The sequence below is a fragment of the Python bivittatus genome, unplaced genomic scaffold, assembly GCF_059951505.1.
Source record: "Python bivittatus isolate LINGU-HERP-01145 unplaced genomic scaffold, Pbiv_v1 ctg000840_np1212, whole genome shotgun sequence".
Taxonomy (NCBI): Eukaryota; Metazoa; Chordata; class Lepidosauria; order Squamata; family Pythonidae; genus Python; species Python bivittatus.
The window spans coordinates 3802985-3820668 of NW_028277113.1; positions in this window are offsets into that span (position 1 = coordinate 3802985).

Sequence of the window (17684 nt, forward strand, 5' to 3'; positions counted from 1 at the left end):
CCTCGAGAGAACTCATTCCATGAGCCTCCATTTAGCTGGTATATTAGGAAATAAAATTATACAAAGGTAAGCAACCTGAACAACAAAATTACTTGAAGGATTACATGATTTATCATCATTGATAAAATGATGAAAAGAATGAGAATAGCTGCATAGATAATAAGTCATGAATTCTTTCTGGGAAAATCCTTTTGAAAAAGGAACACCTGGCTATAAAACTATTTATGGATTTCTTGAATACTTAAGCCTGTTCAATAATTTATAGTGTTTGACCCCAAAAAGAACTGGTCTCATGCAGAGGCCCAAGTTTGTTAGAAAGGATAAAGATTCTGAGTTCTGCTGTAGGCCATGACAATGGCCCTTTTCTTCTCCCATTTCATTTGTCCTAATGCTATCTCTTATTTTCTGGAATCTACTATATGCCTCTACTCATCTGTTCATCATATATTGAGGACCAAGGCTGTTGTTTTAATTCATATAATAATAGCTTGTTATATGAATTAAAATTTAATTGACTTAAATTTAATTGACATTCTGAATTAAATTTATGTCAAGAATTGCCTCAGGTTTATCACTTTCACCTAAAACAAATGAAGCAACCCTAGTCTTGCAAATGGTCTGTTAATGATCTCTCACATCTGTCTTCAGAACTGGACTAGATAAGCATGAAGAAGCTAAGATTAAATGAGCAAAATCAGGCTCAGGAATTGGGATTCAGCCTGTTCTGGAAGAAATTTAATTCCTCCCAAATGATCGGATTTGTATCTCGGGAGCACTCTTGGATTCTGCTTTTTCCTCGGACTCCCAGGTGGAAGCAGTGAAATAAGCCCATTTGCATTGTTATACTTTGTGTGTTAGCTGCAGCTGTTCCTGAGCTGGTTAGCATTTACTTGTGCTTTAATTACACCATGACTAGATAGGGCTATCCTTAAATTGTGCCCATAGGTTTAGCTGCTCACCTGCTAACTCATGCTTGATACCCTGATGTAATCCATATATAAAGATCTGTACTGGGTAGCCCGTAGATTCTTGGGCTCAATTCAAAATGCTGGTCTTAAGTGGCTTAGAGCAGGGGTTTCCATTTCTTTTCCAGGTCATGGAACCTATTAAAAAAATCGACTGAGACAGAATCCCTAATCAAGAGGCAAAGTTCTTGTGACAGAAAATTGGTTGTGTTCAAGTTATTTTTTTGTTTGTTGGTTTTGCCCTTGATCATTCACAGAACCCCATCAAGTTCTTGCAGAACCTGGGGTTCCACACACACAGTTTTAAAAATTCTGGCTTAAAGACTGACTCTGAGTCCATCTATCTTGTTATGCATCTGGGCAGGACTTAATGTTTTCAGAAGAAGCCTTTCCAAAGATGTCCCTGCCTTTAGAGGCCCATTTGTCATTTTATCATTTTGCCATTTTCTATTGTTTATTCTGTGTGTGTGTGTGTGTGTGTGTGTGTGTAAAGATGGGAATAAACCCAATAAGTAATAACTCCACAACATTTTCTGTTGTGGGTTTATATATAATAAAACATTTGTATCACAGTGCCGTTTGTAACTCTGCATTCTTATAGAGAAATATTCTAATAGGTTAAAGGGGGGGGGAGGAAATCTAGCTGTTGTGTTGAAATGTGGCCCCTGATGTTCAGATTTTCAGTAAAGTCAAGTGGGATGAGAAAAGCCTTTGGTGCTCATAGTCTCTCCACTATTAATCTTTCATTAAAGTTGTGCTAAAGGGCCAGCCAAGTCATGTCCTGCTGAGGCTGCAGAACATTTCAAACTGCCTCCAGGATGAATTCTGAGACTGATGAAGATATAAAGTAACATTTAAATGAAAATAGTGCCTCTTGAAATTGTCTTCTACTATTACAGAGCTAAGAAACAAACAAACCAATATGTGTTTGATATGAACTACATGAGTATAAAACAACAGAGATACTACTAGTCATTATACAAAATAGCAGTAGCAGTTTGATATTTGCCTTACCTTGACAAGGTCAAGATGACTACGTGGGAATCTCCATTTTATCATTTCTTAGATTAATATTGCACCTTCCCTTCCCCATTTTATAGTTACTATAGGAGTCATGTGAGGTAGGATGGGCTGATAATGTCACTGGACTAAAACACCCAGTGAGCTTCCATGACTATGGGTGGATTTGAACTTTGGTCTCCAGAATCCTATTCGTACACCATCATTTTTGTACCAAAGTGGCTGTCATGGGATTTGTAAGATGGAAAAGTTAAAGGACTCAGACTGTGTTCTTGGAACACTCTGTGATCTCACACATTCTAGAAGAACATAAAAATATGATTCATTCTTGCTACTCTGACTTTAGTCTGGATTCAGTGAGGAACATGGAACCATTAGTTCCATGTCAATTTGAATTGAAGGGTTAGCAGTCCAAAAAGTGACATCCTTTCAGTTTGGACCACTTTATCCAACAGAATCATTTCAATACAATCACCCTCAGGATAAATCATCAGCCTTTAAAATATGATATTTCCTGTTACTGCAAATGTTGGCCTAAATTGGCTAAATCTTCACTTCATACAAATCCTTTACTCACTACCTGTTGCAGGTATCTCTCCCAATGTATATTTACAAAAAATACTTGGTTCAAAGGTTTTAAAGCCTGAAGAGGATAAAGAGATTAAGATTACAACAGAGGCAACTAATCTGTATAAATATGTTAGATCAAGGAGCTTTATTTGCTTTGAAGCACCCTTGAACAATATAAGAGTCATTCAATCTGAATTGAGCACACTAGCTATGTATAATATACTGCATGTTTCTTGAAACTAATAAAAAGAATCACACGATGAACAAATGTGTATAGTGGACTCCATCAAATTTTATTCACTCATTTATTTAGTAAATTTATACGGCCACCCAATTCGAAAACTGTGACTCTGGGCGGCATATAATAAGCAACAAAATAAACAGATAACAAACCAGGTTAAAAACAACAGAAAATGATAATCAGGAACTGAAATTTACTTTCACTCCCCAAGGGGGAAATTCCAACCCCCTGGCCCCAGTGCCTGAAGAAAGGACCCAGTCTTTAGTCTTCAAGAAAAAGAAGCAGAGGCCATAAGGAACTGATTGTGAATCGATTGGCGACATGGAAGTGCCTAACACTTGCCACTCAAAACATTTTTTTTTCACCCCAAATCAGCAACTTTTCTCCAGAGGGGTCCCAGATATAAGCTTACGTGGATATTCAAGCATTTAGAGCTCTGAAAAATGAAACTATAACAGAAGGATGAGTAACTGTTTCAAGTCCATGGCAATTCTTCATGGTTGTACTTGAAAATCCATTCCATTTAATTTCCACATCAATCAGCATTTAGTTTTATACAAAGTCCTTTCTAACATGCTTTCTTATATGGAACTTACATTTATATGTGCATTTTATGCACCTGTTGAGCTGAGAACTATGTTGCCAAATTCAGAAAGGCACCTAAACCAAAAGATAGCTGTGTTCCAATCTATATGTTACTCCAAGAAGTATAAATGAGGTCAATAAGCTTAAAATGTGGATTAAACACTATTTCTTCCTCCCATCTCTATAAGCACTGTTCCTCTTCCTCTGGACCTTTCTTCCATTCAAGATAAGCACCTGAAGCAGCTTTTCATTTTAAAAATAATTTTATTAGATATATTTGCATGCAATGTCATTTACCCTTAGAATTAGAAAATTCAAAAGAATTCCAGCCTTTCAGCTAAGTATTTCTTGTTCTTCCTGTTCTTAACTTAAATGTCCTTCCTTGGCAGCCATACATTAAAAGTCAGGATACTGGGCTAGGTCCCAAAACAAAGAAGCTTTAACTTATATTTTGTTATACTGAATAATAAATTTAGCAGAAGTTGCAAAAGACAAACTTCAATTATGTAAGTGTCTTCCTGTGCATGTTGTATTTATATAGAGATAGGTAGTTGGAAACAAAAGTGCTCGACTAGTCACTGCACTTTCTTCTGAAAAAAATGTAAAGCTATATGAAGCTCAGAAAATCCCTGAGGATGGTAGAAGTCAGAATAATTGTTTGAAAGTGCCAGAAGTCGTATAAAACACCCATAGTCAGCCTGGATGATTTTGTGAGTTTCTTAGAAGATAAGATAGCTTGTACCTGCTCAGGATTGTACCTGCTCAGGACTGGACACCAGTTGGACAGAGTCCAATGTGATGATCAAAGTGGTATTTTGTGATGTTAACTAGAATTCTTTTGAGCTTCTGGAACCTGTGTAAGTATAAAGGCTCCTTGTAGTTTAAATGCTGCTACCTGTAGGTTGACACCCATGCTCATCTTGGCTTCTGCACACTGCCAGGCAGGACATGAGAGGGTGGTTTGACCCTGGTGGTAGTGTGCCCTCCACTGAAGAAGCTCCAAACAAACTGTCCATTGATTTGTCCATATTTGGCAACTTTCATCAAATCTCAAACCTTACCTTTTTGGGGAAGATGGGTGTGAAAGTGGTAGCAGATTAACTACAGACAATCCTAGAAGATGCAGATCATCTGGATTCAGATCTGGAAATGAGACCAAAACTGCACTGGTTATTCTTGTGGATTACTTTTGTTGAGAACTGAATGGGGAGAATGTGCCTTTCTTGGTCCTATTAGACTCTCATGGCATTTGATACCATCAACTTTCTAGCCCATGTGCAAGGGTTGAAAGTCAGGAGCACCATTTTATAGTGATTCCACTCCTCCCTGAATGAATGGTTTCAGCTGGCGGCCATGAGGGAGCAGTGTTTGAACTCCTGGGATCACTTCCCTAAATTCAATAAAATGATACTCCCATAGAGCTATATGAAACAGATTGTTGTTCCTGGGATTTCTAAGAAGCAATTATTTAATCACCTAACAAATATGAGTCATCACTAACCGCTTGTGAATACAGCATGAGACTGAGAAACTCAGAAGAAGCTGTAATACTTTCCAATACCAACATCATCTGAGATTGATTTTATTTTTCTTCACCATTTCCCCATTCATTAAAACTATGTTTAGTTGACAGTGAGTCACATCTCATCCTTTTGATAAAAACATCCTTTTTTGAAATGCTTTATCCCAGGTATTGAACTAATAATGGAACCAGTTAGAAAATAATGCAGTACTTTAATCCAGAAGACAGATAAGGAAGAAATTGAAAGCAAGCCTTTTTTTTTTCCTTCAGCTTTTTGTCACAAAGAAATAACAAACAAAAAACCTTACATATGCAAGAATGTACCAGATCACTCTCCATTACACCCATATTAAAACAGAATTAAAATTTCATTATAAATTAAATTAGAGGTAAATTATAATAACATCTAGTACAGTGTGCTATATCTATTCTTAATAGAAAACAGGCAAATAATGTTGTATACCACAGCAACTTCTTCAACGTGCAACCACGTCCTTGCCACCCATGTAAATAATGCTACATGCACTCCCCAATGAATTGATTTAACAATTGATAACAAGCTATTTTCCCCCTCGCTGTTGACTTCCAGTTTTTCTATGGGCTCTTAGCATTACTTACTTGCTCATCACAGCTGTAATTTCCCTCCATCTTTCCTGTTCCACATTTACCATTCAAGATATGTTTGACACTTACCATTAAAGATATATTAGTTGTTCACAGGCAGAGACACACATATTTGCTGTTTAATAAAATTATAGCTGTACGAGTCACCCACACTTATGTTAAGATTGCATCAGCACTTTTGCAATAAAATCTGCTCTTAAAAGGTTTATAACTCAACCTTTCAGAAATTTGTTCAGGTCTTTAACACCACATAGAAGGTCATGGCTCAAGTCAATTTTACTTTATCCCTTTCTAAACCAATTGAGCCTGCTATTTTCAGTCTTAAAGGGGGAAAAAAAAAAGTATGGTCTACACAAACCTGTGTCAGATTCATTTCCAGATTCCCTTCCCTCCAGAAACCATGGTTCCATAGAGTTTTTCTCCCCCTACCCTAAGTTCCCAGACAAACAATGGCTAGTTCATTCCTGTTCTTCATTCAGGGCAAAAAAGCTGCCACAAGTAGAATGCTAGCTGGATCCTGGTTCTGGCACTTTCCATGAGCTAGCTGGAGGAAGTGGCAACCAGCTCAAGGAGGGAGAGGTGGGGACGGTTGCTGATGTAACACAGCAGTGTGAAAACGATTGCTAAAATCAGGGGGGGTATTGTGATAAGGCTAAGTCAACAGATTAAATCACACCAATAGAAAGTATTTTGTTCAACTACAGCCTTCATAGGGAAAAATGTATCATTTCTTTTTCATATGGATACTCAAAGAAACCCTGAGGATTATTCTGGGTGAATTCAGTCTGCCAGCAAATACTAAGATGGCTCTCTTTTACCCCCCCCCCCTCCATTGGAGTTGGGCGGCTAATAAATTTAAATAAATAAATAAAATATCTAACTCTCTATCGTTTAGCTATCTATGCCTTTGTGTGTGTGCATTTTTTCCCATATACATCACTCTGTCCACACTTTTTGTCTACTCGTACATACATTTTTGTACATATAATTGTCCACAATACAATAGGCATATTTTTGCAAGCAGGTTTCCCTAATATAATGCACGTGTGTACTGTATGTTTTCAAATTTGTGAGCAGTTTTATACTATATAAAATTTTTAAGGCTGACTGCATATTAGTTCATGCAAAACAAAATTGAGGCAGCCCTCTTGCTCTCTCTGTGTTGTGAACTATAGAAAAATGAATATCTATTCGTTGTAGCTGAGAAAAAGATACTCTGCTCCCTCCTGCCAGATGAACAATTGCCTGGTGGATTGAGGCAAGTGTGATGGCAATGACAATGGGACAACTGGTAGGAGAGGAAGCAGCATGAAGTTAAAGACTCTTATCTCCAGTGATCCCTACTGAGATCACTCTATCTTGGCCTCAACATCATTACAAGAAGGTTGACACACAAACCAGCAATCCGAAACCATATCGCTATCCCACCACTCTTAATAAGAATATCTGAGCAGTCTTTTTTTTTTCCTGCCTTCCATGACTGATCAACTGGAAGTGGAAAAAGAGTGAAGGGCTACCTTCATTGCAAATATATAAATATAGTGCACAAGGATTGTGTGGTCTTGAGGCTGGTGCCAAGATCCAGGAAGTGTACTTTGGATACATTTACATTAAATGAGAGATTAAAAAAATGTTTTAAATATCTGTAGGTATACTGACAGAAGGCCTAGAATTATTTTATGCTCCATTGGTTCCTAAGTTTTGGACTGTTTTTATTGTAGTAAGCCACCCAGAGTTGGCATGGAGTTGGGTGGGATGGATGGATGGATGGATGGATGGATGGATGGATGGATGGATGGATAGATAGATAGATAGATAGATAGATAGATAGATAGATAGATAGATAGATAGATAGATAGATTTAAAATCCTGCTCTGCCTCTAGTAGTTTAGCGTAAACACAGTACACAGCATACATTAAATCCTTCCTTAATTTCTTTTAAGTTATATGCAAGAGATATCTGAAGATAAACATTTAAAGGTCAATTTAAAAACAGAGCATAACGTTTCCATTATCCTATCTTTAAATCAAATTGTACCATAACTTAGTTGCTATAAAATTGTCTAAAATGTAGTGAAAATTTGATCCATATTACACAGGTGACAGCCATTGTAAAGGTCATTATATCATAACTAGAGTATCACATAAGAACTCAGTAGGACAAAATGTTTATGTTACACTGAATTCATTTTCTTGCTTAAGTAAGTCTAACCTTTTCCTTTGTAACATTATGCTAAATTTCATGCTATTAGTCTGCCTGATCTAGGGAACTATAAATCATTCTGTATCGAACTAGTTTTGTATGTATTCAATCATGAATTCATGTTATCAAATTTCTTTCTTAATCTGCTAACTTTAAAATGTAAGAAAATCTACTGTAATATCCAGAAAACAATGGAATTCAGCTATAACATTGTCACTATACATATAGTGATTCAGGAAATAGGAATTCCACAATTTGTTTAAAAATGTGTCCTGAATTAAGTTCTCCAGCAGTTTTATTGTGATTCTTTCCTTCTGACATTGTTCATAACTTTTGGTTAAATTTAAACTGTTCTAGCAGTTCATTCACTTGAATAGAATTTTCCAAACTTTCAAATATTTTACACACCTGGAATTTGGCTGTTTTATAACTTTTGGACTTGAATATGAAAAATAATATTTAAGGAAGAGAAGAAATGTTTGACAGGGATGGTATTATAACCTTTTTATGTAATTAGTTTTAGATTTAGATTGGGGTTAAATCAAACTATTTGGGTTAGAGCTATTCATTATGCAAAACAATTTTAAGTTACAAAGAGAAATAATGTCATACTCAGGACTGCAGAAGGAACCAGATTACCCCAAATCTTCCTTAAACCCTGCCAAGACTTTTTTGCCATGTTGGAAAATAGTAGGGGGAGGGGACCTTGTCATCCAGAAGAGATATGGAAAACTAACAGTTATCCTCCAAGTTACCATCCAATTTAAAGAACTAGACATTTAAATTACATTTCTATTAAGCCAGCTCTTCTTTTTTTTTCCATCACTACACCAATACCAGTTTGAAAATAAAGGCAGATCCACAAATTCTGCTTGGCCCACCACCAGTACAGGCCACTGACCATTTCCTCCTCTCTCTCCCAGTCCATTACAAATGTCCCTCATGCCTTGCATTTTCCAGCTTTGAATAAAATTTATTGCTTTCCATACCAAGCAACCTTAAGCCTTTCAGAGTGGAAGATCTTCAGTGCTTCATTCCATTCTAGCTGAAGCCCCAGCTCTGGTTGGCTGCAGTCCCTGGCACATCCCCTCCCTTCCAGTGACCGTTATCTACCATTTTGTCCTAGGATGCTGGGCAGTTATTATTTTTTTCTTTCTAATTTGTGCTTGATCTAGTGATGGTCCTGTTAAGTTAATGAACTATGCTCAGCCAGGAAACTCATTTTCCATTCAGCCCTTAGATTTCCCAGTGGTTTCTGCCCAAACTGGGTGAAGCATGCTGCTCTTCCTTGCCTACCCCATGCCTAAAGTACTGCAAACACCTGCTCTTTTTTTTTTTAAGCATATTTAACATGAAACATTGCTACCTTGTTTCTATGAAGATAAACTATCAGTTTTTCCTCTCTACAGTGTTTTCATAGCCCTACATCAAATGGAAGAATGAAACAATAATGTATTCCCTATTTCTCTGATTACTATAGCACAGAGCACTGGGGGGAGGGAAGAGGGGGAAGGAAAGGTCTATTTTAGTATCAAAGGAGAAAATGTGGGAAAGAGGGGTAAAGGCATCCATATGTGCAAATATCTAGGAAAATAATGGAAAGTTGTGGGGACCAGTGAGAACAAAACAATCCCTACAAGGAAAAGGCAGTTTCTGGTAGACCAGTCCACACAGGAGCCAGCCAGCAAGTCTTGATTTTCCTGTACAAATGGGAAGAAGGAGGAGAACAACCGATCAGGTTTTGTAGTGGCTATATCCACACTGAACACCAGCCCAGCCCCTTTGCCAACCCACTGCAATCTGGACTGGAATTTCTGAAGTTGTCTTAAGAAAAAGCTAGGAACAGCATGGGAGACAAGTTGCTTAGCCTAAGACAAATCTCCAACCTCAAAGCAGACCTGGAGGGAGTGAGGATAGAATTTACCTACCTCCTAGAGGAGAAGAATATGGGCAGCACAACAATTCTGATATCTCTTCATGCCATCATTTTAATACACACACAATTATCTCATTGTGAGTTTTTTTCTTTCATGGTTATCATGCTTAGAATTGGGAGCAGGCCACAGATAAAAGCTATTCCTGCTTTAAAAAAATCAACACAAAAGATGCTAGCTTGAAATAGTTTCAAATAATTTCAGATAAGATGCATAAAAATAACAAGAACATGAATAGTCCTGTGAAAAATATTTGTCCCCTTTCAGATTTTTTTCAATCTTTGCATATTTTTATCACTGAATATTAACAGAGTTTCATATAGGTCCTACTGATAGAAAATAAAAGTGTGAGTGAATAAAACACTGAAGTTTGGCACTTATTTATTTCACAAAAAAAACATCCAACAGTATTTTACAATTGTCAGACAGAGATGCATTCTTCATACACATGATAAAACAAACTACACAGACACAGCTTATCTGTTTCTCTACAGATACATTATACAATACATTTCTCTCATCACTTTTGGAACCACTCATTCTTTTATATATTTTTTTCCTCATCCACAGCCTCTTTCACTTCATAATTTCATCAAACTTTATTTTTTCTTCTTCCCATTAGCACAATTCTACCAGTGTCCATGCCATTCTGTAACGCAATCCTTTTAACTCTACAGCCTTCATTTTAAGTATACTTTTCACTGATTTTGCTGGAAGATAAATTTATCTTCTAATTTTCTCCCCATTCGAGATGTACACAGTTTTCCTAAAAGTGCTTTTGCCTTCATTCTAGTGTTGTTGTTTTTTCCTCCCCACTTCTGTCTTGTTCTTCCATGTCCATTTTCCCCCTCAAAAACCACTTTGGATATGACAAATAATGATTCCACATTCAGAACTTCTCATTACCCTTGAATTCTCCCCAATACTCTCAATTATTAATCATAAACAATCAAATCAATTCAGGAAGAGGCTTTCCTTGAGATCATATGACTGCCTATGTGATTTCGGGGGTGGGGGAGTTCAGTTTAAGAGTCGTAAACAGGTGTAATGTTCATACCCTTGTGCACTCTGAAGCATTTTTTTCCCCTTTGAATCTAAAACACTTCACAGCATAGTGATAATTTTCTATAGATTTATGTTATGTTCAGTTCCAGAGTTTGCTGTTCTTACCAATAATTTTTGCTCACAGGTCTCTGTTATTATAGCAATATGGGAGAAGTTCTAGAGCTTCTCCTTCTATACTTCTGGTGTAGCATGAGTAACTCTAGACCACATGATAGCAGACACTTCTCCAAGCAATAGATTTAACTGTACACCCATGAGAATTCAAAAAGGTGTGGGAATTATGATGGGTGCATAGGCACCAGACCCAATATCCTAATGTGCCCAGCTAAGATCAGGATAAATGTATTCATAACTTTTTCCACAGCTATAAGTGGGAAGTCTTATGAGGCAGTCTTCCCTATACAGCCCTGGAAAGACTGTACTGAGTTCTTCAGACATATGAAACCCAACCCTGGAAATCTTGGCAGTTTACTCAAGAATAGTAGGTTTGCATTGTGTAGACACTATCTTGTAAGTATTGAAAAAAGATCTATGTGTGCCAGGTAGCTAAACAAAGAGATTAAATATAAGCCATAGATCTATGGCTTACTCCCCCCCCCCCCGCCCATCACCACCACTACACTCTGGTTTTTGACTCTCTGTTTACAAGCCCAGAGGTTACTTAGATTCTGATTCTAAAAAGAACCAGAAATCACTCAAGGAGTGTACAACGTCTGTGAAGGGTAATGTTGCTCCAGTTTCTAGAGCTTCAGCTTATATGAGTAAAAGCCACCATGGTGGGTCCTATTCCCTCATTGAGTTAGGAATGAGCAGTATGACATGAAAAAACTAAGTTACTGCTTGATAAGTTCTTTTATTTGCATTTAGATGTAGAGAGTAAACAAGATGACCTTGAGAGAGACAGAGGAGAGATCCATCATCAAACAAGGAGAAGAATATGGCCTGAACCTCAAACAAGAAGAAGGTATGTGTAAACATCTTAGAGGGACCCCCCCCCCCCATTCACATGAATATAAGAAAGGGAAAAGGTAAAGCATAATCAGATTTGCAAGATTCTGTTACTATAGCCCATCTTAATAAAAGTAGTTTTAGACTTCTACAGAGTTTGTTCCTTGGTCTGGTCTACATCATGAGGCTGTCATCATCTTTGTTCATTCCTCAAATACTTTCCCCTTTTAAATTCCTGAATCCAAATAACTTATCTTAAAGTGAAGGATGGAGGTGGATATAAACAAAAGCTGAACCACAAATCAGCATCATGTGTTTCAGAAAGGAGACAAAGCAGCAGAAATGTAGGATGTAGCACAGATTAAATTTAAATTTGCATCAGCAAATCATGCCTCTATTTTTCTTTACAATCAAGAATGTCATTTTAAAAATACTAGCATCACATTCTTAGGTCAAGACCAGGGTCATTCTGGGCAACTAAGCCTCATCTGTTCAGTGTTTGCAGTAGCTCTATCAAAATAATGTTGATAGAGAGTGGAGAGGCAAATAAAGCACATAAAATAAGACCTGACAGGATCAATCTTGTCTAGAGGCATACCTAAATTCAGAATGAAATTACCTTCATATTCACTATGGCAATATTCAGGACTCTGTAGATTTTAGCAATGGACAAATCAATCTTTTATTGCCCAAGTCCTTGTCATCTCTATTTAACCATAAGCCTATTCCATGTAATTCATTATTTGATTAATATATTTTAATATTGCTTCCCATATAGCCATCTTGAGGTAGTGGTTGTCGTTTAGAAATGAAATATTTTTGCCAAACATAATTTTTGGCATACACTGTTCATATATATGACAGCCAGTTTGGTGTAGTGGTTAAGGCAACAGGCTAGAAACTAGGAAACCTTGAGTTGTCCCGCTTTAAGCACAAAGCCAGCTGAGTAACCCTGAGCTTGTCATTCTCGCTCAGCCCTAGAAAGCAGGCAGTGGCAAACCATTTCTGAAAAACCTTGCCAAGAAAATTGCAGGGACTTGTCCAGGCAGTCACTAGGAGTCAAGACTGACTTGAAGGCCCGTGTGTGCATGCACACACACACACACACACACACACACATATATAAAATAGTGAGCATAGAACTGGATTACACAATCTGGAAAATATTCTAGTCTAAACTATCACCCCTGCAGTCCATATAGGAACCTGGCAAGAGACAATTAGGTCAAATAACTTTGTCCCATTCTTAGGTGGAGTTTTAGGAAAAGGAGGAAAGAAAAATAAATGTAATTGTCATCCAGTTTCATTTCGATCACTGTAGTTCAGGCCTGCACAATGCTGGAGCCAAGAAGCGAAATACAATCTACTAGTTGTATACTGTGTTCCACTATGAACTTGATAAATCTCCTGTTTGCTTTTGCAAAAGAGCAAAGGGTTCAGGACTGCTAAGCTATGTTCATCTTGACAGCTCATACATCGTGCAGCACTGGTATAGAGAAACGAGAACTCATAGAAGCAAGAAAGAAATTGTACAGTCACACTCTATGTAATTGAGCATTGTAGTGTTCCTAAAGGGAAGACCAACTAAACTTGTGAACTGGCCTATCATGCTCCATAGTGTGTGACCAGGGAGACATATTTCTGAATATACACATAAAGTTGGCTTTACATGAACTTCTCTTCTCTTCTCTTCTCTTCTCTTCTCTTCTCTTCTCTTCTCTTCTCTTCTCTTCTCTTCTCTTCTCTTCTCTTCTCTCCTCTCCTCTCCTCTCCTCTCCTCTCCTCTCCTCTTCTCTTCTCTTCTCTTCTCTTCCCTCAGGAGGGAAAAAGTTATTTCTCTACTGGCTTGCATAAAGTGACATCCAATGTGCAACATGCATTAAAATGAGTAGTATTTTACCGGAGGTCATATGGCTAAGCAGTCCATTAAGTAAGAATAAGTGAGAACTGTTATGAGAATGATTGTCCAGCAGCATTGCTGAAGTTGAGCCTGCCTTTCAACTATGTCATTAGAAGTGGTGAAATACTTTTGGCATCCTGCTGATTTTGCTCCGAACATAGAAGTTTTCTTTTTGCCAGCTTTCAGTTTCAAAAATCCTACAGCTAGGGTACAAACATTGCAGGACATTGGCTATATGCAGCCCTCTTTTATATATATATATATTCATCCATTCTACCCTCCCTACTGCAGAGGCATCAAAATTAGGGTTGTGCAAGAATAACCAGTATATTTTGTGGCCAGATCCTCAGCTCTGAAAGTAATCCAAGCTCACTTGTACAGATGCATTTCTAGCATACTTCAACATGAGCATCCAAGTGAGATGAAAACCATCTGAGTATGTGTGTTGTCAGATAGCAAAGACAAATACAAGAGCTGTGTAAACTTAAAAAAAAAAAAAGATTTAGAAGAAGCCCAAGCACCTATACAGTGTGTTAAAATAGCCTAGGCTTTTTCAGACATTTGTGGGAGTGTACCAAAAAGTGGCACTGCTTTAACACCCTGAAAAAAGTCAGGCTGCTTTAATAAAGAGCAGAGAGGTGCTGTGTTCATGCAAGTTTGAACCACAGCCTTCAAAGTATTTTCAAAGCTAGCCCAGCCTTCACAAACATCAAAGAACCGTGTTTGCAAAGTATATGTATATTCACATGAAAAGATACAGCTAGAATAAGGGAAGTTGTATGTAAGGGGTTATTCTGTTTCCTCTAATCTAATTGTAAAGCACCATTAACAATAGTACTCTCTATATGGATTTTTAAAAAATGTTAACAGTGCAGAAATTTCTGTGAATTTCTAAATCATCTTGCAAAAATTCTGCCAGTGCAATCTAGCACCTGATTTCTTTTTCTATAAGCATTCTATACAAGTGTAGCTCCAGCTTTAACATAGGAAAACCCTTTAATTATAAATATCATATACAGATGTATTATTAATATAATAACACTCTGTAGGCAGGAAATAATTTCAGATAAGGGACACTGAGCAACTATTTTTTTCACTAAGCTTACTTTCCAGTTTTTGATGTTACAAAGCCCTGCCCATTTTTTTTTCATGCAACAATGGTTTTGTATTTAGGAGCAATTACTATGGAAAAGCTTAGGGAGTAACAAGAACTGTGTTGAAAGTTAAGTCCAGTGTGATTACCCCAGCTAAATTTTTGGAAGTGAGGATGAGGTAGTCCCAAAACACATCTTTGGATGTAGCTTTAATAAATTGCATTACGTTATTCAAAAAAAGGTAAATACTCTTGGCAGAATGATGATCAAATCACAAATGAGACCTAAATTAGTGATGGTATTATACTGTATATTTTATTTGTTTATTTATTACACTTTACTGAAGTTGTTCATCCCAAAAAGAAATTGCATGATCAGTATGTATGTATCTATATAGTGACCATCTTTTCCCCCAATAGTGAATGTCACCAAATTTACCTGACAGACACTTTGACTGTAGTGGAAATTGTTTCTGAATAATATGTTTATAGCAGTGCTAATAAAATAAGAGGGCAATGCACAGATATGACTGAATGCCCATTTTAAGATGTATTCTCAGTTTCCAAAACAGTTCTTTTCAAAGCTTTGCCTGCATGCACATGTGTTCAAAGTTGGGATGAGGTCATGTCCAATGGCTATACCACTGATCTGTCCCTGTGCCAGCCCTGTCCCTCACTTACCTAACTAAAGTTATCTTAAACACCAAGACATAAAGGGATATTCTATTAATGGATTGTTGTGGTTGTGGTTGTTGTTATGGTTACAATTATGGTATTGATTAGGACTGGGGAAATCCAGGTTCAAGTTCTCATCTTGGAAAATTCATTGTATGACCTTGGACCAGTATTTCTGTTTCAGGAGTATTAGAGGAAGTGTTGCTAGTCATACCACCCTGAACTTGGAATATAAATCTAAGGAATAAATTACAAGGAATGTACATTCATCTGTGTCTGTAAAATCTTGCAAGAGTGCCCATGAACATCAGCATTACTCCATTCAGATATTCTGGGTGGAAGCAGTAAACATGATATGGAAGGGTAATGTGAGTCCTGTTCTTATTCTGAGCCCTCAGGAGAGGGTTCTTTTTTTTTAATTACTTGCATCACACTTAAATTCTTACATCTTACCTTCTGCCTCTGAAGCCAGGATAAATACTCTAGAGGAAAAGTGGAAGGAAGAAACTCAAGAGAATCTAGTATCCATATTTTAGCTCCTTTCCCCTCCTATTAAAGCTGTCACTGCAACAGCTGCCTGAGAGACAGAAATGCGACAAGTATGTTTTTCTCAAAATGTAGATGAAATGAGCGTAAAGCTAGTACTGTTGAATTTCTATGACCAAGCTTGCTGCCTTTATTTATAGATTTCTTCCTATGTTTTTAACAGTTTTTCCTATTTCCCCCCCCCCCACAACACTGCATATATAATAATACTGAGACAAGGCCAGAATGCTTCATTTTAGTCCTTTTTGTCATGCAGCAAAGCAATCCACTCTGCCTAAAAAAAACTCAAGGTGGGGCTGATCCTCCTCAGCTGCTGGCCCATCTTGAGGAAAGTGACTGCTACACATCCACAGTGCACACACAGAATACAGTTTGGTCAAGTGATGCCAAATACTGTGGCTGGGCCACATTGCCCCATAAACCCTGAGAGTTGACTCTCTCAGCAGTTTGTTTCAAGGGAGTGTCAACAGATAAATGATCAAGCCATATACCCCTTCAAAGCCCAGCAGAATTTCTTTTTTATATATAAGTTTTCTTAAAGAAATTTTTAAGAATATAAAAACACTACAAATTTTGAAAGAAAAAAAAGTAAATAAAGAAGAGAAATAAGTAGGTGGAAAAAAGTGCAAAGAAAGAATAAAAAATAGAATAGAAAATAAAAGGAAAGGAAAAGAGGAGGGGAGAGGAGGGGAGGGGAGGGGAGGGGAGGGGAGGGGAAGAGAAGAGAAGAGAAGAGAAGAGAAGAGAAGAGAAGAGAAGAGAAGAGAAGAGAAGAGAAGAGAAGAGAAGAGAAGAGAAGAGAAGGCTTCTGATCTTCTTAACAGCTGTTACAAGTACATTTATATTTTACCCTCTCTCTCTAAGGTTACAACATCCTTCTTCCCATAGTCTACCCTTTGTAATCATCAAACCATAAATCACAAGTTCATTTTTTTCTTGTTTCAGCAAAAATCCATAAGGGGTTTCCAGTCACTAATAAATGTAGTAATTGTCTTTTCTCTAATCAGACAAGTCAATTTTACTATCTCTGCTAGTTCTGTCATCTTTAACAGCCATTCCTCCATTGTGGGTATTTCTTTTTTTGTACATATAATAATCTTGAGCAATTATCGTATATAAAAACAATATTTCATAACTCTTTTCTAATTGTCTAACCATTAGTCTCAACAAGAAAAGTTCTGGTTTCAACTGAATATTAATCTTTAAAATTCTTTGTATCACTGTGTGTATTTGAACCCAAAATTTTCTGGCTTTTTTGCAAGACCACCAAGCATGATAAAATGACCCTTCATGCTTTCCACATTTCCAACATAAATCTGAATTATCTTTATACATTCTAGATAATTTTTCTGGAATCATATACCAACATCTTATAAAAACTATCTTTTAAATTGTAACGTAATATGAATTTCAGTCCTTTCAGCCACATATTTTCCCATTGTTCCATCAGTATATTATGTCCAAAGTTCTTAGCCCATGTTATCATGCACTCATTTGTTGTTCTTCTGTTTCAAATTTCAACAAAAATGTACACATTTTAGCAGTTACATGTTCATCATATTTATATATTTCAATTTCAAATTCTGTCTTGTGCTGTACAATTCCAAATGTCCTGTTATCTACATATGGACACTATTGAAAGCTAAATCCCTCTGCAGTCAATTGATCTCTTGATTTCATCTTATATTCTCCATGCTTTTGTTCTAACAACTCTCTATACAGTATGTTAACCATCTCTCTTTACCTGCTGTTTCTTCTTCTTTTCTATATGCTTCTTGTGCTGAGACCCATAA